The following is a 27924-nucleotide window of genomic DNA, read 5'->3' as shown; positions in this document are numbered from 1 at the left end:
TTATTTAAACAAACAAGGGGGGATGCACTCGTCACAACTGTGTATCCTAGCGCAAAAAAATTGGCACTGGGCAATTCACAACAACATTCACCTGATAGCACAATATATACCAGGCATTCACAATCAGCTAGCCGACAATCTCAGTCGAGATCACCAACAGTCTCACGAATGGGAAATACATCCCCAAATTCTAAAAGACCACTTCTACCACTGGGGGGACACCAAACATAGATCTGTTTGCAACAAAAGAAAACGCAAAATGCCAAAACTTCGTGTCCAGATACCCACACCCTCAGTCCAAGGGCAATGCTCTGTGGATCAGCTGGTCAGGGATATTTGCTTACGCTTTTCCCCGTCTCCCTCTCATCCCTTTTCTGGTTAACAAACTGAGTCAAAACAAACTCAAACTAATACTCATAGCGCCAATGTGGGCTCGCCAACCGTGGTACACCACACTGTTGGACTTCTTGGTAGTACTGTACATCAAACTACCAAACAGACCAGATCTGTTAACACAACACAAACAACAGATCAGGCACCCAAATCCAGCATCGCTCAACCTAACAATCTGGCTCCTGAAATCTTAGAATTCGGATATCTAAACCTCTCAAAAGAGTGTATGGAGGTCATTAAACAAGCAAGAAAACCCACAACAAGGCATTGTTACGCTAATAAATGGAAAAGGTTTGTTTTCTACTGCCAGGCTAATCAAATTACGCTGCTAAACGCCTCTATACAAAACATTGTAGGTTATTTACTACACTTACAAAAAGCAAATCTTGCTTTTTCTTCCATTAAAATCCATCTCACTGCAATATCTGCTTATTTGCAGATTACACGTACAAAATCGCTTTTTAGAATCCCAGTTATCAAAGCCTTTATGGAGGGACTAAAAAGAATCATACCCCCAAGAACACCACCAGTACCTTCGTGGAATCTTAATATTGTACTAACACGACTCATGGGTCCACCATTTGAACCCATGCATTCTTGTCAAATCCAATTCTTGACTTGGAAAGTAGCCTTTCTAATAGCTGTATAATTGATTGTATAACCAGTAGACTAAAGTAAACTAATTAATATACATATTGTGTGATTTGAGTTAAATATATAAGGAGGAGGTCAATATTAGGATTATGAAGAGACAGGGTAAACTAGTCGCATTCCGAGTCATAAACGTATTTATATAATTTTGACCTCTGTTGATCTAATGATTTGTTTTTGTTTAATACTTTGCGAAACAATATCTGGCGACAATATATTTTGCGAACACAAAGATAATTACCAGTGTGAACATTGTAACAGGATATAATGTGTTATGTTTAAATAACTTACTTTTTGCTTTTTGTTTAATTGGACTACCAGTCCCAAAATGCATTAGTTTGGTTAATAGGTGATTAGCTATAAAGAAGATGTGAATGGAGTGTAGAATTCAGAACTCGACAAAGACCGTGTTGGTCGAAACGCGTTGTTCTTTTTCTTCGCAGTCAATTAATAAATAATTCATATATAATCCTTGGTGGAGTGCTCTACCCACGTTGTTTTTGCTAATATTTAATTGAGGGTATGGTTTTTCCTCGGTTCGATCACCGGTTAAGAAGAGCGCGGTGCCATAAACTGAGCGGCTTTTGTTGAGATATATATATAGATATAGATATACAGATATATATATAATAATATACACAAAACACAAAGGAGAACTCTGGGTAGTTCCCAAATTTAGGTGGAGAGCAGCTCCAATAAGGAGCACTCTACAGCACCAGCGACTCTCTAGATTTGCTCACCTCAAATGTCTGTTTATCTAGCAAAGTTTTTAAGCATAGGATCAGCACAGTGCCGTTCACGCCGAGCTAGATAGGAAAAAAGTATTTTGCCATTCATGCAGCACAATCTTTAAGCATAGGACTGACACAGTATCATCCTTGCTGTGCTGTAAAATGGCAAAAGCCATTTACCACTCCAGTCACAGTATTAAAGCTTTGGACTGGTCAAATACCATCCAAGCCAACCTGGAATGAGTAAAGCAACCCCTGACACGTGTTTTGCTCTCATTAGAGCTCTTCAGAGGGGGGTTAGCTTTGTCCAGACACAAGGGAGCACCCAGTATAAGTCAAAACAAGACCCTTTCAGGGTTAGAGTGACACATAAATTGTGCAAAACACAAAGGAGAACTCTGGGTAGTTACCAAATTTAGGTGGAGAGCAGCTCCAATAAGGATCACTCAACAACACCAGCTACACTCTAGATTTTCTCACCTCAAATGTCTGTTTATCTAGCAAAGTTTTTAAGCATAGGATCAGCACAGTGCTATCTTATTATATCCTGCTCCTCGTTGTTATTCTGAATATAGTAGTCTCCGACGTGTGTGTGTGTGTGTGTGTACCTATGTGTGTGCACATATGTGTATATACCTATGTATGGGTGAGTGTGTGTGTGTGTATATATATATCTTTATTTTTTGCAAATGTGTATGTCCTTTGGGGGGCGCCCCTGAGGAACCACACACTTGCCAAAAAAGAAATTTGAGCCCACATGGGGTTGGCCCATGTGTTAGAGAGCCGACCCCCTGACATTTTAATTGCTTTTATTATTTTGGGGTTTTTAAAAAAATGTCGTGCCCCCTTGGGGCTGGAGGGAGCTCAGGGCCCCCTGCACTACAGGGGCTGCGGAGGCCTTTGTTACACCACTGATTTACTGGCTTTATCAAACAAGTGTTTGTCCCTTCCACAATATAAGGAATACTAAAGAGTTACATTGATCATGGGCAGCATATGGCTTTCTGCATCGTTTTGCATTTCTGTATGCATTTATAGTTTATCTAAATACAAAATTATTTTTATTGTTAGTGGTTATCCTGAAAATCTGTGTTGTTTTAGGCTCTACGCATCACTTTTAGGTACCACTGGAGCATTTTTAGTTGGCTGTGGATAGCAGATGTATGGCTGTGCTTGGTGATACGCTGCAATTACAAAGAACATGTGCTTTGAGTTTTTGGTTGTTTTCATTAACCTATTGCAAATGCTAATTGATCTGATCAGTGTAGCACGATTGCAGCCATCTCTTCCATATGCTCCTTAGGGAACAAATTAACATTTTGATACCTGTTTTTGTGAAATGTCCTTTAATTAAAAAAAAAAAAAAAAAAAAAAAAGATGTTCCTCAGTTTATATTTTCACGTCAGATGTTTGCAGAAGTATTTTTTTTCTTTTGTCCCTCATAGATAATTTATTTCTTACTCCGTTTGTTATTCGTGGGTGGAGCAGCACTAACTCCAGGCCCTCCTACCCCTTTTTTGGAGCGACTTTCCCCATAACGCACCAGCAGGCAGTTTGGGTGGTTCCAAGCTCTAAAATATATTAAAATTCTGCTAGCCTAGATTTTCAGTTCATGTGAATGACCAGGATCTATTCAGGACCCTGGCAGTGGATAAACCGGATCAGAAGAACAGCCTGCCCAGCAGAGCTACTGTTAACGCCTCTTCTAGATACTCTACTGTTAGCTAAGAATTGGCTCTACATTTGACTGCAAGGATCTGGGTACCACTGTTGCTGTTTTCATGTAATGTGCACTATAATATATTTCGCAAAACAGAGACATAAAAAAAACGGTTCAGGTGTGAGTAAGATTATTTTTTCAGCGAAAGGAAGCTGATGTATGGTTTTCTTCTTAATCTTAATCGTTACTTCCCTTCTCCTGTGGGACATTAGATCTAGGTGACTGGAGATCAGAGCGCGCAAGTGATCTCTGAACTCTGCCGTTTCCACTTGGCTTCGTATTGGGGAGGGAGGGGAGTGAACACGTCTGAATGTTAAGGGTACCATTTTATCTGAAACCTTTTAGTTACTGCTTAACGTGCTGCCCTTAAGTCCAAGAACTCTTTCTATGTGCAGTGTCATTGCTAGCATGTCAAAGAACTCTTAAGGTGCAACGCAGCAGGAACTGGGAAGGAGGGTGTCAGAAGAGGCAAGTTAGCAAGTTACAGTATATGAAGTGCAAATGCAAATTACAAAGTGGTCATGCTACAGCCAGTAGATAATACAGTAATGTAACAAAATAGCGTTGAAGGGTTCAGCAAAATACAGTTCTAAAGGTTCTAAGGCAGCCCAATTGTTATCCTAAATAATAACAGTACCTTTTGTTTTATACATTTTGCTTTTATTAATCACAGACATGTATGGAAGTCTGCATTTTAATTAAGTGTTTTTTTCTGTGAATGATCTAGACCCAGGATACAGTGAAATACATAAGCATGAGAGTCGGGAACAGAGATGCTGCCAGGCAGCTTTTGAGTTTATCAAAAAGATTCCACTTAAAGATAGATTGTTGTAATATTCCACTGTCTGCATTCTCTACACCTTTTCCAGCAAATGGCACACAACATACCTAGTAGCGTGTCACACTGCAAATTGGTATTGTTAGGAAACCTGTAACCGGGCGCCTCCGGACGCCGGTTCTCCGTCAGAGCGAACGACCGCCGGCGGATACCCCGGGGGCACCCGAGGGATTCCTGACGTGATGACGTCCAACGTCATCCGTCAGACGAGAACAGCCGACAAAAGAAAAGCGCCGCGGGACCCAGAGGAAGACGCCGACGTCAAGGAGAGCCGGAGAGACGAACGCCACGGACCACCCAGAGAGAAGGGAAACCCCGCCGGAGACGAGGAACAACGGACGGAGAGCGAAAACCCTTGGGCGCCTCCCGCCCCTGCCGAGGCGAAGTCGGGAGATCCCCTACAAGCCGGCCACGTCCCTGGAGGGGCGTGGCCAAGTCGGGTACGAGCGTGCTGGGGCTGGGGTTCTGGGTGGTTGGCTGCGTTTAAGGGGGCTAAGAAGGGAGGGCTGAGGTCGTGTAAAGAAGGGGAGCCCATTTGAACAGGAACGCCGTTAAATAAAGAATAACCACACCCTCCGTACCCAGACTAGTGAACAAAAGAGTAAGGGGGTCACAAAAAGGGCACAACGAAAGGAAGTCACAGAAGAAAAGTAAACCCCACATTCCTCCACAGAACCACCCCCTTCCTCCTCCCACTCTTTACTAACCCCAATTAACCGTGTATAAATCATATTCCCCACTTACCTGTTCCTTTCTCCTTCTTTGTTTTTGGGAAATCCTGGGCCATGAGAACCGGGTGAACAAGACCTCTCCCTCCGAACCGGACCAGGCCGTCCCGGGGACACCAAGGAACCCTGAAAAGAAAAGGGATTTTTATATTAGTTTTGGACTTGGAAAATAACAGTTTGGCGGAAAAATTAGTGCTATAATCCCAAACGAACAAGAAAATAAACATACTACACCCTTAAGTGCCGCGTCTGTCACCTTCTTCCAATATCCCCTCGACTCGGGAAAAAGACCCCGCCACAGTGGTGTCAGAAGTGGGATATTGGAATAGGCGACAGAGACTTCCCAACCATGGAGGAGAAGTGTACCATATCCGATATGATGCAACAGTTGGCCTCCGGACAAAGACACCTGCAATTAGTGTGGGAAGAGCAACAAAAAGAGGCCAAATTGGAAAGAGAGGCACTACAAAATGCCCTTAAGAGTCAGGCCACCATAATGGCCAACAACCAGTTGGTTCACGAAACCGCCATTAAGAATCTCACAGATACCATCGCTGCTACCCGCGTACACCCGAATGTGCCCAGTTCGGTCTTACAACGATATCAAGAAGGTGAAGACCCCGATGCCTTTTTCACCAATTTTGAACGAGTTGCTACTTCCGCTACTTGGCCTCAGGAGCGATGGGGCCAATATATCGCCCCCTTATTGACGGGGACTCTCCAAGCCGCCTATCAAGCGGTAAACCCCGGTGGAATAACCCCCTATAGGGATATTAAAAAGAGCATCTTAGAACGGGTGGGTTTTGATTCTGAACATTATCGCGTCCGGTTTAGAAAAGCTAAGTGGGGGCCCAACGAAAATCCCCGGGCCCTATATTTTTGGATCAAAGACCTGGGTCTCAAATGGTTGGGTCCCATAGGGACAAATCGGGAAGACATTATTGAGATCGTGCTCTTAGAGAAATACCTGGACGCGCTGCCTCCGTCTACACGCAACTGGATCAAACAACATCCAAACCCAGATACCAATGCTACCATCGAGTTGGCCTGCGCCTTTCATCGCTCCCTTGAGTTCAAAGTAAACCCCCCTCGGTCAACACCTAGTCCCCTGCGTCTGGGTTCGGGAACATCCTCGACAGGGGGACGAAGAATCAATGAGGACATAGGGAAAACCCGGGGACTGGATAGGCCCTATATATAACAACCTCAGTGTTTCAGTTGCGGGGAATGGGGTCACATAGCTCGAGGTTGCCCCCTGAAAACAGAAAAACCGGAACCCATGGAAATAGGGGTCACTAGGGGAAGAGTCTTTTATACAGGGAGAAGAGACACCCCATATAAAAAGAGACTAATTATCAATGGGAAAAACACAGTGGCCCTCATCGATTCAGGATGTAGCCAATCTGTGGTCAGGGCCGGGTTGTTCGACGCCCATCGCTACACTTCGGGACTCACGGTATCAATCTGTTGTATCCATGGAGAAACCAGAGAATATCCCCTAATCTGGACAACCCTCACTTGGGGGAGGAAAAGAAATACCCATAAGAGTGGGTTTAGTAGAGCAACTGGTTGAAGAAGCTATTATAGGAACTGACTTTTCGGAGTTCCCACAACTCCTAGACAGCCTCAGACAGCTCGAAGAAACTAACAACTGGTGGAAAGACGCTCCTTTCTCCAATATGCCTCTATCACCTCCGAGGGTACGACCTAAACTCTCCCGGAAGGAGAAAAGAATAATTAAGAAAGCCTATACCCAAGACTTCTCCAGCACGCCCCGGGTAATTACAAAGGTCCTCGCCCTCACTGCTCTTCCCAGTTTCCAGACTTCTCAGAGAGAAGACCCCAGTTTAATTCATGCATGGAAAAGTGCACGGCCACGGAAACCCCAGGATAAGGGTCCCTCGTTCACCGTAGTTAAGGACCTATTATACCGAGTCACATACAAAGACGAAGACGAAAAGAAACAGTTTATAGTTCCAGAGCCTTATAGACAACAAGTTCTACACTTAGCACACAGCCAGCCAGGGGGTGGACACTATGGGAGGGAGAAAACCGAGGAGTATTTGTTCAGGAAATTTTACTGGCCAGGGGTATTTTCCCAGATTAGGAAGTTCTGTCAACAATGTCCAAAATGCCAATTGATTGACCCAGGCTCACGGAGAAAAGCCCCTTTACAACCCCTCCCCATCATTGATGTCCCCTTCTCCAGAATAGGGATGGACCTCGTTTGCCCTCTTCTGCCCTCGTCGAGAGGATATCATTATATATTGGTATTAGTGGATTACGCCACAAGATACCCTGAGGCTATTCCCCTCTCTAGTATTAACACCAAGAGTGTTGCACACGCCATGATAGGGTTCTTCTCCCGAATTGGGTTTCCTCGAGAAATCCTAACGGACCAAGGGACCCAATTTATGTCCAACCTGATGACACAAATATGTCAGTTATTGGGGATTAAACAATTACGGACGTCGGTCTATCATCCACAAACCGATGGTTTGGTGGAGAGATACAACCGTACCCTCAAAACACTATTAAAGAAAGCTATCTCGGAGACAGGTAAGGACTGGGATAGGAAACTCCCCTTAGTATTATACGCAATCAGGACACACGAACAAGCCTCTACGGGCCATAGTCCGTTTGAGCTGTTGTTTGGGCGACAACCACGGACCCTACTAGATATGGCCGCGGAGATGTGGGAAGAAGAAGACGGGGGAAAAAAACATTCTAAAATACGCACATGAGTTAAAAACCCACCTGCATACAGTATGGGAAAGCGTAAGGGAACACATGGAGAGGGCCCAGGACAAGCAGAAAAGGAATTATGATCGGAATACCCAATTGAGGTCCTTTTCCCTAGGAGATAAAGTGCTAGTTCTTCTTCCCAGTTCAGATAACAAATTGTTGGCCAAGTGGCAGGGACCCTACACCGTAACAGGGCTAGTAACTCTCGTAACTTATAAAATTCAGCTTAACGATACCCCCCCTAGGTCACAGATCTTCCATGTTAACCTATTAAAAAGATGGGAAGAACCTCCGAACGACCCAAGGCATGGCTGCCTAATTAATACCGTCAAAGAACTAGAGATAGGGTGGTGCCCCACTGATCCCCCTGGCGAGAGGGAGGTTCCTCTCATTAATACAGAGATCTCGATTCAACAAAATAGACAGTTGAAGAATCTCTTCGATAAACACGTTCAGGTGTTCTCCTCGATGCCCGGGAGGACACGATTGGTACGTCATCAAATCCTCACACCACCTGGGAAGACCGTGCGACTAAAACCTTATCGTATTCCTGAATCTAGGAAAACCCTCGTAGAAAACGAAATCGAGAAGATGTTAGATCTAGACATCATAGAACCTTCCCACAGCCCCTGGTGTTCGCCCGTGGTATTGGTGCCCAAACCTGATGGGTCTATACGTTTCTGTATTGACTTTAGACAGGTCAATTCCATATCACAATTTGACACCTATCCCCTTCCAAGGATAGATGAGCTCTTAGAAAGATTGGGGAAAGCGAAATACATGTCTACCCTTGACTTGACCAAGGGGTATTGGCAGATCCCGTTGGGTCCCGAAGACAAGGAAAAGACGGCTTTCGCTACTCCCTCCGGATTGTATCACTTTAAGGTTCTCCCTTTCGGGTTACATGGCGCCCCCGCCACCTTCCAACGTCTCATGGATACCATATTACGACCTCATACCCGATACGCGGCGGCCTATCTGGATGACATCGTTATTTTCAGTGAGACCTGGGAAGACCATGTGGCCCACATAGACCACATCTTCTCGGCTTTAGGGAAGGCCGGACTGACAGCCAACCCCGCCAAGAGCCGACTGGCTTTTAGTGAGATCTCCTACCTGGGTTATCACATTAGCAACGGTATACTTCGACCCCAAAAGAATAAAATCGAAGCCATCCTACACACCAGTGCTCCCACCACGAAGAAGGGAATTCGTTCCTTTTTAGGTCTAGTGGGGTACTATCGAAGGTTCATTCTCCACTATTCCAGTTTGGCTGCCCCCCTAACCAATCTTTTAAGAAAAGGACAGCCCAACAACATCCCACAACTAGACCCGACTCAACTTCATAGTTATCATACCTTGCAAAGGTGTCTCACCACTCAACCGATATTGAAATGTCCTGAGTTTGACAAACCCTTTCACCTCCAAACGGATGCCTCCGATGTGGGGGTAGGGGCCGTTCTTTTTCAAAAGGATGAAGACGGAGTGAACCATCCCGTCGTCTTTATTAGCCGTAAGCTATTTCCCAGGGAGCAGAGATACCCCATTATAGAGCGGGAATGTCTTGCCATTAAGTGGGCTATCGAAAGTCTCCAATACTATCTTTTGGGCAGACCTTTCCTACTGTATACAGACCATGCACCCCTTACGTGGCTCTCAAGATACAAGAATACCAACAATCGTATATTGAGATGGTTCATAGAACTCCAACCTTTCTCCTTCCAGGTTTGCCACCTCCCTGGTGACCTCATGGGTCAGGCTGACTATTTGTCCCGGTTTCCGGATCTGGTGGGGCTCGATCAGCCTCATTCATGTGAGGGGATGTGTAACCGGGCGCCTCCGGACGCCAGTTCTCCGTCGGAGCGAACGACCGCCGGCGGATACCCCGGGGGCACCCGAGGGATTCCTGACGTGATGACGTCCAACGTCATCCGTCAGACGAGAACAGCTGACAAAAGAAAAGCGCCGCGGGACCCAGAGGAAGACGCCGACGTCAAGGAGAGCCGGAGAGACGAACGCCACGGACCACCCAGAGAGAAGGGAAACCCCGCCGGAGACGAGGAACAACGGACGGAGAGCGAAAACCCTTGGGCGCCTCCCGCCCCTGCCGAGGCGAAGTAGGGAGATCCCCTACAAGCCGGCCACGTCCCTGGAGGGGCGTGGCCAAGTCAGGTACGAGCGTACCGGGGCTGGGGCTGGGGTTCTGGGTGGTTGGCTGCGTTTAAGGGGGCTAAGAAGGGAGGGCTGAGGTCGTGTAAAGAAGGGGAGCCCATTTGAACAGGAACGCCGTTAAATAAAGAATAACCACACCCTCCGTACCCAGACTAGTGAACAAAAGAGTAAGGGGGTCACAAAAAGGGCACAACGAAAGGAAGTCACAGAAGAAAAGTCAACCCCACATTCCTCCACAGAACCACCCCCTTCCTCCTCCCACTCTTTACTAACCCCAATTAACCGTGTATAAATCATATTCCCCACTTACCTGTTCCTTTCTCCTTCTTTGTTTTTGGGAAATCCTGGGCCATGAGAACCGGGTGAACAAGACCTCTCCCTCCGAACCGGACCAGGCCGTCCCGGGGACACCAAGGAACCCTGAAAAGAAAAGGGATTTTTATATTAGTTTTGGACTTGGAAAATAACAGTTTGGCGGAAAAGTTAGTGCTATAATCCCAAACGAACAAGAAAATAAACATACTACACCCTTAAGTGCCGCGTCTGTCACCTTCTTCCAATATCCCCTCGACTCGGGAAAAAGACCCCGCCACAACCGGAATGTAGGCTCACTAATCTTAAATTACCATCACCCCTTCTTCAGAAAAACTCAGCCAGAAAGGAGTCCTTGTTCAGAAATTACAGTACCCCAACAATTAAGTTCTAAAAGCCAAAGTGTTTTACTGGAGCCCACTGCAGCCAGCGCTACTCACAGATCCTGCCAGCATTACTACTAATGAGCACACTCACTGTGTCGCATTTTGGACTATTCCAAGGCACATCAAATTGGAGAGATGACCTTGAAGTGCTATTTTTTAAAGTTTATTAAACTTTTAACGCTACACTGAAGTGCCCTGCTGGAAAAAGAAATTACACAGTGCCACGTGTGCTGGACTCTCATAAATGCGTGCTGATGCTTATGTTTAGAAATGAATGCCAATGCTGAGCAGAAGCAAATAACAGCACAGATTAAGCACTGGGTAACCACTTTGGTAATACTGTTTCATTTGTGGATTTCAGGTTTCTGATGGGCAAGCAAGACACAGTGCCTGGATCCTAGTGTTGCTTGTGGTGGTACATCTTGCTCCTTGTAATGTAGACAGAAGGGTGGGTGGTGAATGTCTGTAGGCATTAGATCTGGCAAGGCTTCTTACACCCTTCCTGTCTGAAAAATACAACAACTGTCCAGCTTCCACAGCTTACAACTGGCTTATATAAATAAGACTTGTGTTAATCTTCAAATAATCATAAATTATATTGTTGAAAACCAAAGAAGGACTAAATGGAGTGCTATTAACCAACTATATGAGCAACTGAGACTTTAGGTGTCTCCTTCTCAGCAAACAGGAAAATATGCCTTAGTTTAGGTAGCAGTCTTTACTCCAGTATTATCAATGATCCATCAAACATCTGCATTTAGCCGGATGAAAGTTAGTCTGCCTGAACAAGTTAAGGTTCTTTTGTTTCTCATGCAATATACAAGTGCCATTGCTCGCTGTACTCCCCTCGGAGCGCAGCAGCCCCTATAAAATAAGTTACAAAAAAATAAAGTAGCAAGAAATAACCAGTAGCCAAGTGCACTTGTGCCTATCTTACAACCAGCCCTGTAGTGCAATGTCAGTTGATTCTTGGAATTGAAGTCTATTTCCAAGATATTCCACACTAAGTGGCTATAGCAGATGTCGTACTGGAAATACTACGCAACTACTTCTAGGTTGGAATGGACCTTTTAATGCAAAGATAAAGGAAGGAGAGGTTATTAATGATTTACACACACTGTGGACCCTCATGCCACAGAACTAAGCGCTGTACTAATTTAATGGTACCACTGTTTTAGAAACCAACTAGACCTGCCCCAAATTGAATAAAACCACCCGCTGGAGGTACAAGAATGGTATTCCAAGTGTTACTCACTCTGATACCTACAAATGATCACTATGTCAACGAATAAAGAATACTTTGGGGGGGGAAACTGTTAGCTGTTTTTTCCCCCAATTGGGATGCTCAGTGGTGATGCATTATGTTGGTTGCCACTGCCCAAGGTAAAAGGATACTGGGTTATGGAGCACTCTATCAGTAGCTCAGTCATCATGTAAGCCTCAATGAGGGATTCTGAATCCTCTTGTAACTCTGCTTATTCCTGTACATGTTCACATGAGACCAGAAAGTCTTATATTTTACAGGGGATGTAGAGCACATATGCTTTTGCCATCTCAGATTGTATCACCAAACATTAGCTAGCCTGATAAGTTGACCTATTTCTGATGTTGAAATATTACAGTGAGAATGTTGCAGAAATGCCACATATTGGAAAACATAAGACAACAAAGTTTAGTTAACATAATCCCACTGAATGAAATAAGTGACAAACTTATTTTCTCAGGTGCAAAGCAAGAAGTGTTCCTCTGCCAGCCAAACTAAAAGTACCCAATGTACGACAGTGTTCCGCATATTAACGTTACTATCCGGATTAAGGACTGCAGCAAGCAAGAGTTTGCATGATGCACATCTAGTAGGAAACTTACACATTGAGGGGGAAAATACTACAAATTCTTAGAGTTGTGCAACAACTTTGAACACATTCATGCTGCAACCTGGTCTGCATCTCATGCCCTGCTCACCATACAATTTCTTTGTCATGCGCAGTAGGCATCATAGTAAGAATAAAGTAGCAGCCAAAGTAGATAAAGTAGTAGAAAAACATAAGCCTCAGTTCACAATTGAACTCCGGTAAGCACATTGCATTCCCTGCTAGGAACAAAAGGGTATACGCTTGTGCTTAATTTGAGCCGGTGGTTTGGTTTGGGTTTGAGGGGATGTAGTCCAGACCCAGGTCAGTGGGCACTAGGGAGAAAGCAGGAATGAAAAAGGACCTACAAGAATGAGATAACGAGGCATGCAGCATCTGGTGGTGTAATCAAGAGGTGTATGAGGAGGAATCAGGTCTATGGAACCTTGGCACCCCAAACTTCAATAGCTCAGCCATGGGCTTTAGGTACAGACACTTATTCCTTTCCAAATTAAGCACTGGATACACCTACTGTACCTTAAAAAAACACATCCACCTTGGTGGTGCTATGTCCTTAACGGACAAAAAGACCAAAGCTGCTGTGTTACATTTGGGGCAACCTTTTGGTGATCATTCCAAGAAAAAGGCAACTCTGGAGAATATTACAACAGCTACCTAGCACAAACTGGCCAGATAGCCCTAAAAGTGCTGGTTCATCAGTCATCCCGATAGTTATCGTTCCTGCTGTAGAACCCATCTAGCAAAAAAGAACACTTTGAGCCCTTTTAACTAAAAAATGACAAGTAGGCATTGTCAGACACCTGAAATTGAAATATGAGCTGCATACCAAATATGAGAACCAAAAAGTTCATTTTGTGAGTTTGAAAACCTCATCTGGCAATGATATGCTAATTTGAGCAAGTGTAAACTGGCAAAGAATCAGCTGGAGTTGATGTGCTCACTCATTCTGCCTAACTCACTGGCTATAATTGGGGCAGTAGGTTGCGAGCAATAAAGTGGTACCTGCCTTAGAACCTCTTGTTCTGGGTGGGAGGCCTGGAACAAATGACATCAGGCCACGCTGTGCTTCAGCAAAATGGAAAATGTGTGTAAGGGCAGTTGAAAACTATGAGATGCTGTGCACCACCATTTCTACACTTTTCCGACTTCAACCGCACCACTTCCTCTTTGCACCCTGCTTTGGGGGGGCTGCCCTAGGGAAACTGGTGATTGGGGACGGTCTGTGAGACTGAGGATGTGTACCATCAGCATGTCATTCATCTGTCTGGCACAGGCTTGTTTGTTGATTTCTTGAGAACATGTGCTGCTTTTCTCCTGGTCAGTGTGTGAAGCAAAGGACCTGATTGCCATAGTCACCTTGGTGATGGGTTATGAACTTTCTTGGACAGCTACTGAAAAACTATCGTAGTAATCACTGTTGCCAAACACTGTTGGTGTCTTGGGGCTTTTCACACTCTTCTCTGCAAGGAAAAAAGGGCGTTGGGGTTTTAGCCTCTGACTTGTCAGGCGAGGGACCCAACAGTACTTTCAGCAGGGATTGTATTTGGATGCGTGTCCTGTTCTTGAGTTGTCGAGGATCGACACAAGTTGTAAGGTGCATTTGGTTTCGGCTGTACAAAAACTCTGAAGAGGAACTGTATAGGTTAATATTTAACACACAGAAATGATTGTTTTGTCCCTTGTTAACAAATGAAGTGTGGTACTTTACTCTCCCTTAAATATCATGTAATGTTTGCTGTGAAATTAATGCTGGTTAATAAATACAAATCTTTTCAAGCTCACAAGAAACAGGCATCGACGTTCTTAGTCACTCACAGGTGCAGGGGAGACCCAGAAATATATGCATCCTCAGCCGAAGAGCACTGCATGTCTCAATACAGCACTGCATCGGGACATAAACACTCGACACCCTTCTCGATGGTCTAAAAGGCCATTTATTAGGACAGGCTTGCTTCATAACATAACATTAACAGAACTGGAACTTGATTGAACACTTTTTTTTTTCTTTGAGCTCCCTTGTCTTCCAATCTCACTTCCTTCCCCACTTCTCTGTTCACCCAGCATCCCCTTCCATTCTCACACGCATCACCCCCTTTTGCATTCGTCTCCTGCTTGAAAACAGGCATCCCACACTGTCATCCTTCACCTGCTTCTTTTTCCCTGGTGGATGGATGGCCAGGCCCAAATCTGACCCTCCACCCTCACCATATACTGCCTGCACAGCAAGCTGCCCTAACCCTGGCATACAAACAGTATAAACTTCTCCCTCTAACCCCCGTGCCCAGTTTCTTTTTATCACTCAAACACTTACCACCCTTGCTGTCATCCTGTAGGGTGGGTGGGCGTCCAACCTTGACTGCAGCGTGACAAGCTGTGGAAAAGGCCTAGCCCTGTTCCCGTCCCTCCTTATACACTACCTCCCCTTCCTCCCCCCCCCCCCCAGCCTATCCTGCCCCAGGCCGTCTCCTTACAGCCCCGAAGCTTCCCGTGGAGAGACTGGACTGCATCCATCTCTCCATGAGGCCCTTCATCGGACATAAACACTCGACACCCATCTCAGTAGTGTAAAAGGCCATTTATTAGGAGAGGTTTGCTTCATAACATAACATTAACATAACTGGAACTTGATTGAACACTTTCTTCTTTTCTCTTTGAACTCCCCTGTCTTCCAATCTCACTTCCTTCCCCACTTCTCTGTTCACCCAGCATCTCCTTCCATTCTCACACGCATCGCCCCCTTTTGCATTCGTCTCCTGCTTGAAAACAGGCATCCCACACTGTCATCCTTCACCTGCTTCTTTTTCCCTGGTGGATGGATGGCCAGGCCCAAATCTGACCCTCCACCCTCCCCATATACTGCCTGCACTAGCAAGCTGCCCTAACCCTGGCATACAAACAGTATAAACTTCTCCCTCTAACCCCCGTGCCCAGTTTCTTTTTATCACTCAAACACTTACCACCCTTGCTGTCATCCTGTAGGGTGGGTGGGCGTCCAACCTTGACTGCAGCGTGACAAGCTGTGGAAAAGGCCTAGCCCCGTTCCCGTCCCTCCTTATACACTACCTCCCCTACCTCCCCTTCCTCCCCCCCCAGCCTATCCTGCCCCAGGCCGTCTCCTTACAGCCCCGAAGCTTCCCGTGGAGAGACTGGACTGCATCCCTCTCTCCACGAGGCCCTTCATCGGACATAAACACTCGACACCCATCTCAGTAGTGTAAAAGGCCATTTATTAGGAGAGGTTTGCTTCATAACATAACATTAACATAACTGGAACTTGATTGAACACTTTCTTCTTTTCTCTTTGAACTCCCCTGTCTTCCAATCTCACTTCCTTCCCCACTTCTCTGTTCACCCAGCATCCCCTTCCATTCTCACACGCATCATCCCCTTTTGCATTTGTCTCCTGTCTGAAGATTGGCATCCCACTCTGTCATCCTTCACCTGCTTCTTATTCCCTTCACCTGCTTCTTTTTCCCCGGTGGAAGGGTGGCCAGGCCCGCATCTGACCCGCCACCCTCCCCATCTACTGCTACCCAGCATAAACCCTTTAGGCGTTTTGCTGCCCCACCAACAAACCCACTGCAACTTGAAAATCAAACAGGCTAACTCCGCCACAGCTTCTCTCCCCACAAATTAGTCAGAAAAAACACAATTCCTTCATGTAATGCGCATTCCCCATTTTCGACAAATGTACCCCATCATCTCCTGTTCACTTTCCTTAATCCCTTTGTGCGTCAACACTTTGATGTCCTGTGTCCCACAGAACACCCGCATAGCCAGATTGGACTTTCTCCTGGCCCGTTCAATGGCCCTGTGCTTCAAGGCTCCTCTCCATTTCCTTCTGGGCACAAACTCTGTCCATACCACACAAGTACCATGCATATTGCGCTTCAGTAAAGCCAGATCCCTCTGCATGTGTTGCAGTAGGATGAGCCCAGATCATCAAACCAGATAAATTTCCCCTAAGTGCAATACCAAAACATCAGGACAACCCCATGTCAGCAGCATTGCAGTTATAAAAGGAAGCAAATTGACCCACCTCATGCAGCTTTTCCCCCACCACAACACCTCATGTCTGCTACTCGGACGTCCCAGTGACGTCCTTAGACTTGCTTTTCAGCATATTTTGCAGCCCAGTGAATAAATGAATGTCCAACCAGCCATGTCACCGCTTTTGCTTTCTCCGTGACGTACACACAACCTAGAAGGATAAAAATGCTAGTGTAGGACAAAAACTACCTCCCCCGACCCACCACCGCCACGTGAAAGGTCCTGTCCCTGGAAAATACTCCCTTTCAAGCCCATACATCTCTCGCAACACTTCGACTGCCATCTCCCAATGCACCTGATTCGGTCCCAGTCCCAACCTAAACGAGCCGCCTCAGTAGCCGCACCAATCCGGAACGAATGAGTTCCAAAATTACCCAGCTGCCTGCAATACGCCTCAAAGACATTCTCATCACAGCCAACAACTGGAAAGCCGTAAGCTTCTTCCCGTTCCTATGACAGAAAACACCCCGTCCCTGCTCAGAAATATGCTTCTGGAAAGAGTCCCATTCTTGAATTGGACATGCTTCCCCCTCATCCCCCGTTATCCAACCATATCTACTTCCCCTTCCCCAACTGGTCTGTTTTCGAGCGCCTCAAACAGATGCCCCAATGCACACCTTGCCTCTGCACATCCTCCTTCCGAATCCCACAATCTTTACCCACATCTAGCAACTCAGACACTTGGAAAGCCCCCAAAAACATCTATATCATACACAAACGAAAAAGTGCTAATTCATACGCATCCATACAACAGACCGGCAACACATGTAACATTTGTACCAATAGGTCAAACGTAATAGCCTTACGCACCACCCCACCCGACCCTGATCGTGCCCTGCCCCAGCTTTTCGCCAAAATGTCATCCTTCGCAGGGTCCCTGCCAAAAAACAACTTCAAATAAAAAGACACACCGCCAGCTTGCCCCTAATCATGGCTGGCGACAAACCCTTGTGAACCAGGAATAGCACAAAATGCACCACTCGCTCTTCAAGCACACCCATCCCTTGCCACCAGAAACGCTTACCAACTGCCTCAAAATCCTGAAATTCCAACCCTGCTAGGCGGTAATTCCTCAGAGTGGATTCAGCTAGCGACACCTCCACCAGTTTCAAGACCATCACACCTCCCACTCCCAAATGTCTGCTGGGACCTCAGTCTTGAGCTCTTCTACACCCGGCGCCAATGCGCAGAAATGCTGCCACTGCAAACAAGACAGGGAAACTGCGATAAAATTGTTGACCCCAGGAATGTGTGCAGCCTTAAATATGATGTTCAAAGACAAACAGTAGAGCATGAATTTTCGCAAAAGGCGCAGCACCCTAAGGTCCTTTGCATGCTGTATATTCAACAGATCAACCACTGTCAAGTTGTCAACATGAAACATTATGGTCCTGTTTGCCAGCTTGTCACCCCACACTAAAAGCCTGCAATAGTGGGAAGAATTCCAGAAACGCAATGCTCCTGCCCTGGTTTAACCAGAGTGCTGTCCAAGGTTCCGCACACCACCGTTTATCGCAAATAAGGCCAAACCCAGAGGCCCCTGCCGCATCCGAAAGAATCTGCACCTGCCACACCGTGTCCTCTTCCGAAAAGCCATGGAAACCACATTAAACTGTGTCAGGAAAAGCTCCCACACCCTGATGTCATCTCTCAAACCTACAGTCAGCCGAATCCTGTGATGAGGAAGAGATGCCTCAGACATCGCCAGCCCCATGCGTCTACAAAAGGTCCTACCTCTCCGAAGCACCCTACATGCAAAGTTAAGGAAGCCCAGACCTGTTGTGCCACACGCAGTTCTGTCTTCCGTCTCAACCTGATCTGTTGCAAAAATTGCAGGATTTCAGCAACCTTGTCCGCAGGCAAACACGCCATAAATGCCACTGTGCCCAGCTCAATGCCCAAAAATGACAACAAGCAACTAGGGCCCTCTGTCTTTTCAGGGGCCAGAGGCACCCCAACTCCTGCGCCAACCTCTCAAAACACTGCAAGGCCTTTCCACACGCTCCCGAATGCGGTGCCCCCACAAAAAGAAAGTCATCCAGTCCGATGCCCACTCACCTGCACGAAAACACACCGTAAGAAGGTACTGAAAGCTTCAAACAATGCACAAGAAATTGCGTACCCCATGGGCAGCACTCTGTCCACGTAAATAGCCCTTCCCAACTGCATCCCCAGCAAAGAGAAATCCTCAGGGTGAATATGGAGCAGCTGGAAAGCTGCCTTGATTTCGCACTTGGCCAACTCCGGGCCATTGCTGCATCCCCTTATGAGCCGGATATCACCATCCATGGAGGCATATACCACCTTGGTATCTTCTGGTGAAATAAAATCATTGACTGATACCCCTTCTGCCCATGACAAATGGTGTATCAAACGAAACTCCCCAGTTGCCTTCTTGGGGACCACACACAAAGGTGCGACCAAAAGATCATCCATGGGCCACCCGCAAAAGGGGCCTACAACTCTACCCTCTGCCACCTCCTTGGCAAATTTTGTCGCTACGAGGTCGGGCATGACCAATGCGGACTGCAAGATGTCTGCCCATCTCCCCACCCACGGCCCTTGGTACCCCACTCGAAAACCCTGTCTGAAACCCCTTTCCAATTTGCGCGCCGTGTCCGTATCTGGGTACATGCGCAACTAAGACAGTAACATATCCAACTTAATTGGAGTAGGTGCCCTTCGGGCCAGGAGCGCCTTGGCCTCCTCTGCCCTTGGAAGATCTCTGCTGGACTGGCCAAGGAAAAACATTGTGTGACTGGATGCCTCCCCCCACATTTGGAACATTCATGTTTGAATTTGCAAGGGTGCCTAGAGCAAAACCCCTTGTTTAGGATCCGGAGACCGCCAGCAAGCCCTCACCCCCACACCAGCTCCACGCTGAATTATCTTGTTGGAAGATGTTTTATTATCAATTTTTATGATTTTTATGATATTTTTACGCATATGTATAACATAAATCACTTCAATAAAAACGTTGGTCATATTTACAAAACATAAATCACAACTTTGAGATATAATTCAGTAACCATAAATCATTTTCTTTTGACAGGATCCCTTCCTGTCCTAAACCCCCATTGGACCACACAAGTGAACCATACATCCTGTATCCCTGGGAGGGGCGGTTGTCATGGCTATACCGTTCTTTGACCACCCGCTCAGGGTTCCGCCGCCCCCCCCCTCCAAACACCAAGCTGCCAAGGGGTGTAACAGGGCGACCAGGAACGGGAGCCCCATGCCCCCCCCACAGCGATCTGGGCTCCTTTCCCCCTTAATCTGGTGTGTACATCCACAGGTTGGCTCAGGACTTCCGGATCCCATCCCTGGTATTCTCCCGGGGCCCCAGCCTTGGGGACCCCTCTGTTGCTTCAGGTTACTTTAATACCTCACTTCCCACAAATTACCTTCCTCACAACCTATTTTTAAGGAGAGGGTGGGTGGGTCAACTGCGGGCCGTCCACCAGCCCAGCCGCTGCACACAAAGCAAGAGAAGGCCGAGCCTTCCTGGGGGGGCGCTTAAGTAGCCCCCCCACCAGTACGCGGCAGCTGGAACCGGCCGGTGGCACAACACAGCTGCGATGTTCACCACAGCCCCCTGGACTTCCGCCAACTAGTGCGTAGAGGCTCTTGGCTTCGGCGGCCCCGTCGCCTAACGGGCCGCGCCCTCCCATCTTGGAGGGCACTTTTCCCCAAGTTCCAGCATGCACCTGAGTTAGGCTCGTGGTACCTGACCCACCCCGGCCGGAGCAGAAGGCTGCAGAAAAGGCCTATAGACCACCAGAAGGCCACTAGCTGTATGGGTGGATGCAGCAGACTGCGAAGAAGCCATCCACTGATTCCATAGCTCTGGGTCCACGCCCCCCCCACGGTTTTTCAGGATTAACACTCACTCTAGCCTGGAACTCCTCATCATAGCTCAACCATGCAAAACCTCCAAAATGCATTTGGGTCTTGCGATAATGTCCACGTACTTAAACATGTCAATGGCTCTGTGTGCATGTTTTTCGCAGTACATACTAGCATATATCAGCAATGCTGAGGTCCAATTATCCATAGTGATAGGTACCCTAGGCCTACGCGCCAGTTCCCACTCTTCCTCTTTAGAGCCTTCTTTAGTCTGAATGTCTCTATGTAGGAGCCGAAATACATCAACATACTCAATTCCAGATCCGAGCCTTCGTCTTCTCTGCCATGTGAGCCCCCGGTGGCTAAACCCATATAGGGGAGCAGCTTCTTATGGCTATCCCCTTCCTTAACATCACTTTCTTTATCCCCACTAGCCACAGAGTTTCCCCCATCGCTCTCTGTGGTGTCAAAAAATTATCTGCCTCTTGCTCTTTATCACTCACAGATACCGCACTGGTAACAGGTGTTCCATGTACTGATTCATCCTCCCACTCCAATAGACTTATATTGGGCCGCACCAGCCTTGCCCCTCCACTCGCCCCACGGTGACCACCAGTCTCCCTTACCTTGTACTCCGAGAGCCAGAGTACTCTCCTCCAACAAGGCCTTGGGCCCGCCGCCTCCAGTGCGCAGCACCTCCCGTGCTCCAGTGCCAGTCCTTAATGCCTGCAAAACAGGAAAAGAGGGGGTTGCGCCGCTCCTGCACCCCGTTCCCCTCCCCCAGACCCCGCTCACCTCCTTGTCACGTATCTCCCCTTCTTCCCATTCCTTCAGCTCCTCGTTATGGTCCAACTCTGCCACTTCTTACTCGTCCATACCCCATTCATCATTCTCAACCTCAGCATTCACCACCACATGCTCGCAGACCGTCCCATGACCCCCATGGCGTCTGCCATCTGCGTATCTTGTGCGGTCCCGCGGTGTAGAGAAGGCCGCTGAAGACCCATCTATTGCTTTGGTCCAACGTCCAGGGGCCGTGATGCGTCCCGTTCGCCTCCTTTCTGCCAACCTCTGCTGCTGGCATTGACTCCCTGTGTCGCATCTGCCCGTATGCACCATGTGCGCTTGTCGCTTTGCCTGCACCACCGACCGCACCAGCCTCCTGCGCCCTACCCTGTTATTTTGCTGGGACCCATACCCAATTTCCATGCCCCAAACTATGCCCCCTGGGTACCTCACTGACTCCCCCCCCACCCCCCCCCCCGACTTTCTCTTTGCCTGCCTGCCCCTCTGCCTCACCCCTGTCTTTACAGAGCAGCGCCCACCGCTCCTCTGTCTCTGCCACTATCTTCCTCTGCCCCTGTATCCTGGCCTCAGTGCCCACTGCTGATCAGTCAGTGTTGGGCTGCTGCTGAAAAACCTCCCCCCCCCCCTTGGCCAACCACTCCTGACTCCCCCTGCACCCTATTGGGCCCAAGGCTCTCAATTGCACCCACCTGTGCCCCCCCCCACCCCCTCTCCCCCACCGCCACCTGTGCTTTCTTGGCTCTAGACTTTCCCTTGCACCCAACATGCCCTGTCATGTTCCTTTCCTGCCAGCCATGCTAGGCTGGCCGGCCACTGAAAGGTCCAGGGGCAGCTCCATGCCCTTGGGCCGACCAGGCCTCTGCACCTCATCAGGGCTGTCATGCCCTGCAGGCAGGCCTTGAGCACTGGGCCCAGGTGCCTCCCTAGGTGCCTCCTCAGACTGCCCTGCCCCCACCTGCTCTTGCCAGGTTTGAGGCTCCCTCAATGCCCCACTAACTATTTTGGGCCCTTGGGGGGGGGGGGTGGGAAGGAGGTGGGGCGGATGGGTTCTGGAGCGTCCCCAACCCTCCCCCACGCCTCCGGCTGGCGGTGGCAGGCAGTAACCACCGCCGCCACGCCGTATATGGCGACGCGCATCGCACACTGCATCCCCACCCAGGCCTGGTCGAGTACACCAGGCCTGAGGAGGTCGCTATGGCCGGCTTCGCCTAACACGCTAAGCGTGGCTCGTACGGTCGCCACGTCATGCGCCGCGGCCATCCCTTACCTAAATTCAATACCCCCCTGGGATCGTCTCCAACCTTACTGCAGCACGACAAGCTGCGGAAGAGGCCGATCCACGTTCGTGCCCCTCCTTATACATTCCCTCCCTTTCCTCCCCCCACCGCACCACACCAGGCCGTCTCCATCCGGCCTGAAGCTTCCCGTGGAGAGACTGGACTGCGTCCATCTCTCCACGGGGCCCTCCAATTCCGACACTCCAACTAGCGCAAATCACCAAACATCAGCTGGAATGCCTGGAAAAGTAAAACGAACAGTGATAACTCCATAATGACAAGCCAGTGCTGTCCGTGTGATAGTGCATCTGTTTCCCACCTGCCCTCCATGTTGCTTCCTCCTACCTCCGTGTCAAGCGTTCTGACGCTGCCAGGCCTGGCCACGTCATAATGCTTTTTCAAAATTAACTTTCAGCCATGCTACACAGGAGCTGTGCTGAGGATTTTTGTAGTGTGAGCACTTAGAAAGCACATGTGGTGAACTTCTATGCAAAGGAATTCTTAACATATCCACCTAAAACAGCCTTATTTAACACCCCCTCAATTCACAATAAGCCAAAAAGATTGTAAAGACGTCCCTAAAAATTTGTATAATATGACTCAAAGGGTTTACGTGCGATAGTAGGTTTAAACTCGAGCTTGGCTGAGGACCAAGCCACGGCTAGATTTACCGACCTAGATGAGGAGGGACCAACCCATCTGGAGATGTCAAAGCTAGCTAATCTGTTTTGATTTTTTTTTTGCATTTATGTGTATATAAGATGCTGAAAACTTTTTTTAAACGTAAAAATAAGACTGCAAAGTCGAGTTATTCTGTCGCAACAAACCAATGTCCTAATGTCTGAGTCATTGCAGTATGCAGACCATAAAAATTACAAGGACAACTACAAACTAAAAAGATTTTCAATATTTTAATGACGTGAAACCAAGAAAGTGTTTTCATTACACACTGTATAAGGAAACAGACATTGGCAATGTCAGTAGGTCTGGCTTTAAAGGAATATTGTATGGTAACGTGAAGCATTACAAGTAATTAGCAAAGATATTTGTTTGGTAGCAAGGATCTGTAGAGTATTTTGGTAGCAGTTTGGTAGCAATATGTGGAATAATATTCGCTTAGGTTAAAGAGTCAGGTGACAGTTTGCACTCTCAAGCCAGACCTAAAAATTCTCTGTAGGTTAATGACTGCACTCCTCCCAGCTGTGCTGCTGCCAGAGAAAAACAGCATAAATTATCTAAGACTCTTTAGCCCCTTGGGGGTGCATGAGGGAACGGTTCTGTCGTGTGGACCGGTGCTCTTGTATGGAGGACGGAACTATTCCATCCTCATCACATGAGGCCAAATCCCTCAGCTGTTTACAGCAGAGGGATTTGTTCTTTCTAAAAACAGGTTTTGGAGCTGGGAAAGAGCTTTCCCAGTAGCTGAGGCTTGGCTCCCCTGGCTCTCTAGAAATTCAGAAATGTCTCGGTTTGGTAGGATTCCCTAGACGACCGGCAAGTCCAGGACTAAAAACGCAGGTTACCCCCTTGCCAAAACCAGGTTGTTTTGTGATAGATAATTTTGATGTCTCCACAATGTGTTTTGGGCCGTTTCCTGTCACCGGCCCTAGATCTACCCACACAAGTGAGGTACCATTTTCATCTGGAGACTTGGGGGAATGCTAGGTGGAAGAAAGTTTGTGGCTCCCCACAGATTCCAGAACTTTCCATCACAGAAACATGAGGAAAATGTTTTTATTTAGACAAATTGAGGCTTGCAAGGGATTCTGGGAAACATAACCTGGTGATAGACACAAGTCACCCCATCCTGGATTCCTCTGAGAGTCTAGTTCTCAAAAAACATAGAGGGTTGCTTGTTTTCCCTAGCTGCCGGCCGAGCTAGGGCCCAAAATCCACAGCTAGACACAGTGCAAAAAACGGTCCATTTCCAGTGGAAAACTGTGATGTGCCCGTGTTGCATTTTGGGACGTATCCGGTTGTAGGCACTAGGTCTACCCACACAAGTGAGGTACCATTTTTAGCGGGAGACTTGGGGAAATGCTGGGTGGAAGGAAATTTGTGGCTCCTCTCAGATTCCAGAACTTTATATCACAGAAATGTGAGGAAAAAGGGTTTTTTGCTAAAGTTTGCAAAGGATTCTGGGTAACAGAACCGGGTGAGAGCCCCGCAAGTCACCCCATCCTGGATTCCCATAGGTGTCAATTTTTCAAAAATACACAGGTTTGGTCGGTTTCCCTAGGTGCCGGCTGAGCTAGAGGCCAAAATCCATAGCTAGGCACTTTCCAAAAAACACATCAGATTTCAATGTAAAAATGTGATGTATCCATGTTTCATTTCCTGTTGTGGGCATTAGGCCTACCCACGCAAGGGAGGTACCATTTTTATCAGGAGACTTGGGGGAACGCAAAATATAAGAACAATTGTTATTGCCCCTTGTCTTTCTCTACATTTTATCCTTCCAAACGTAAGTAAGACAGTGTGTAAAAAAAAAGACATCTATTTAAGAGATGCCCTGTAATTCACATGCTAGTATGGGGACCCCGGAATTCAGAGATGTGCATATAACCACTGCTTCTCAACACATTATTTTGTGCTTATTTTGGAAATACAAAGGTTTCCTTGATACCTATTTTTCACTCTTTATATTTCACCAAATGAATTGCTGTGTACCCAGAATACAATGAAAACCCATTGCAAGGTCCAGCTCCTTTATTGGCTATGGGTACCTAGGGTTCTTGATGAACCTCCAAGCCCTATATATCCCCGCATCCAGAAGAGTCCAGCAGACGTAATGATGTATTGCCTTCAAAAATCTGCCATAGCTTGACAACGTTATAGGAAAAAATTTGAACAGAAATGGCTCTTTTTTCACTTCTATTTCTTTTTTATTTTTTTATTTTAGCTGTTACGTTCTGTAGGAAAACCTCGAAGTATCTACACAAATGATCCCTTGCTGAATTCAGAATTTTGTCTACTTTTCAGAAAAGTTTAGCTGTCCAGAATCCAGCATTGGCTTCACACCCATTTTTGTCCCTAACTGGAAGGAGGTGGAAGGCACAAAAAATTGTAAAAATGGGGTAATGCCAAAATGTGTTGAAAAATTGGGTTTTCTGATTCAAGACTGCCTCTTCCTGAAAGCTTGGAAGATGGTGATTTCAACACTGCAAACCATTTGTTGATGCCATTTTCAGGGGGAAAAAAAACAAATGCTTTCTTCTGTAGCCCTTTTTTCCCATTTTCATTTTTTTTTGTGGCTAATTTCTTGGTCTCCTCCAGGGGAACCCAAAAAAAACTGGGTATCTCTAGAATACCTAGGATGTTGGGGAAAAAAGGATGCAAATTTGGCATGTGTAGCTTAGGTGGACAAAAAGTTATGAAGGCCTAATTGCGGACTACCCGAAATAGCCACAAAAAAAAAAGCTTGGCACAGGAGGGGGAAACGGCCTGGCAGCGAAGGGGAGAAGGATCCCTGGATAGTACTTTAAGTGAACAAAGCCAGAAATGTCATGTTAGAAATTATTACAGATGATTTTATGTGAAGTCTTATTTAAGTTTTATGTCCAAGCGTTTGTATACTCTAAAAAAAAAAAAAAAAAAAAAAAAAAAAGGATGTCTGGTATTTTTCTCATGGAAAGGTGGCAACCCTAAAAGTAAGAAACAAACTTTACAGAACATGCTTTGCTTTACTCTGTTGATATCCTATTGAAAATATATAGTGATAGATTTCGTTTGAAATTGTGATGGGGGAATACATATGTAGACTGATATTGTTCTTGTGCAGCTGCGGGAAGTAGTTACACACTTTTTGATTTTGTTTGCCGATTTTTATGGGGAGTGGTTATGAGTGTGCTTTTTTTAAGTACATTTCTCCACCTTCTTGCTGTCCTTTCGTCAGTTTCTAAGACAACGGGCGCACAGCGTAAAGGAATCTCTTGTTTGCTCAGGATAGATGCACCAATTCTTCTCCAAAGCTGGTGATGTTTAGTACCAAGGCCTCCTCCTGCTGTTCTGCAGTGAGCCCTTTGTTGTTAATTTACACCACACATACCAGTTCCCTGGTGCGTCCCGCCAGGGAAACCACAGGGGTGTCTTCCATAACAAGGAGTCCCGCATTCTGTGGCCTTACGTTTTCCTTGCCTCATTCAATCTCCAGCAACTCTTTCAAGTAGTGATGTCTCCCTACACATATATTGCCACTGATACTCGAAATAAGAGTTTAATGTGTTTCTTAGAGGTGGTTCGAATTCTGCACTTTTTTCGATGTTTGTGGTTGTGGACATTAGAATAGAAGCATTTCCATGCGGTCGTACAAAGGGAAGTGTAAGGCACACTATTGAGTCGCAGAAGACTAACATCCTTTTCCCCTCTTGGCATGCTCTATTTTGCATGATTGCATAAAATTTCATTGATTGGGTGCACATTTGTTTTCTTAGCCTGGCTCGATACTATCGACCAGTCATGTTTCCGAGAGCCCTTTGACAAATGAATTAGAGTCTAGCACTTGGTTTGAAACATGAAACCTAAGTACTGCTCTGACTTTTTACTGTAGCAAGATTAAAAGTGTAGATACTTAAAAATAGTGATGTAAGATTTTGCAGTGTGCGCATCTGTAATTAATGGATGAAGGATGATGTGTGAGAACCTGGATGGATCACAGATTTGTAAACCCTAATAGCTTTTTTTTCATCCATGTTACAATTTGGCATTGTTATATACTGTATTTAAAATGTAGTAAAAAAAACAACAACTTGGTAATAGGAGATACAAGATTAGCCGAAGGGAAAAGAGGACAGCGTCTGGTTTTCATTAAGTCTAATGTATAGCTTTGTATTAAAGATGTGCTTGAATGTGCCCTTCTAGTCTGGTTATTGCTTCCAGACAGGCGGCCAAGTACAACAGTGGTTGGGCAGGGAAAAGAGACCATTAGTCAATTATTTCACAGTTGGTAAGTAGATAAGCCCTCATTATTTTTCCAAAGAAGGCTTGATTTGTGAAGATATTTAATGAATAGTGAATTTTACCGCTGTAGGGTGGGACTTTGCCCAATACACGCTGCTACTCATAGTTTGACATACGCTGATGGTGCTGCATAGTGTACAGCCTGTATGATCACATGAGCATAAAGAGGATTGACAGAGGTCTGTAGAAATACTAGACTGCTATCACTTTTACATGTTTGTTGGTGAAAGAGCTACGAATTGGTTAGTACAAATACTTGGTGTGTTTTGTGTCAGCCGATTGCTTATCATTGTTTGGGGTTCGTGTTGAGCACATTAGCATATTTCTTATATAATGGCTTTCCTTCCTCTTCTCGTGTTTCTCTCTTCCCAGGAGCATAGCTTTGTTACCATCCTTTTGATTGGATAATTTGTATACATCCTTCCACTTGTTACATTC

General features: G+C 46.5%; 1 protein-coding gene and 1 long non-coding RNA gene across 3 annotated transcripts in view; one reads left to right on the top strand and one right to left on the bottom strand.

Annotated features, from left to right (window-relative positions):
• PCCA (propionyl-CoA carboxylase subunit alpha) overlaps positions 1–27924 on the top strand; it is a 2021650-nt gene that overhangs the window by 544246 nt on the left and 1449480 nt on the right. The window lies entirely within an intron of this gene.
• Positions 5068–10565, bottom strand: LOC138249166 (uncharacterized). Its single transcript, XR_011194756.1, has 3 exons — positions 10502–10565; positions 10289–10398; positions 5068–5187 (listed from the first exon to the last, which is right to left on the bottom strand). It is a non-coding gene; the product is annotated as an uncharacterized lncRNA (long non-coding RNA).

Source organism: Pleurodeles waltl, chromosome 8 (assembly GCF_031143425.1).
Source record: "Pleurodeles waltl isolate 20211129_DDA chromosome 8, aPleWal1.hap1.20221129, whole genome shotgun sequence".
NCBI lineage: Eukaryota > Metazoa > Chordata > Amphibia > Caudata > Salamandridae > Pleurodeles > Pleurodeles waltl.
Note: the sequence above shows the minus strand (reverse complement) of the source record. Positions and strands in the feature narration are given on the sequence as shown.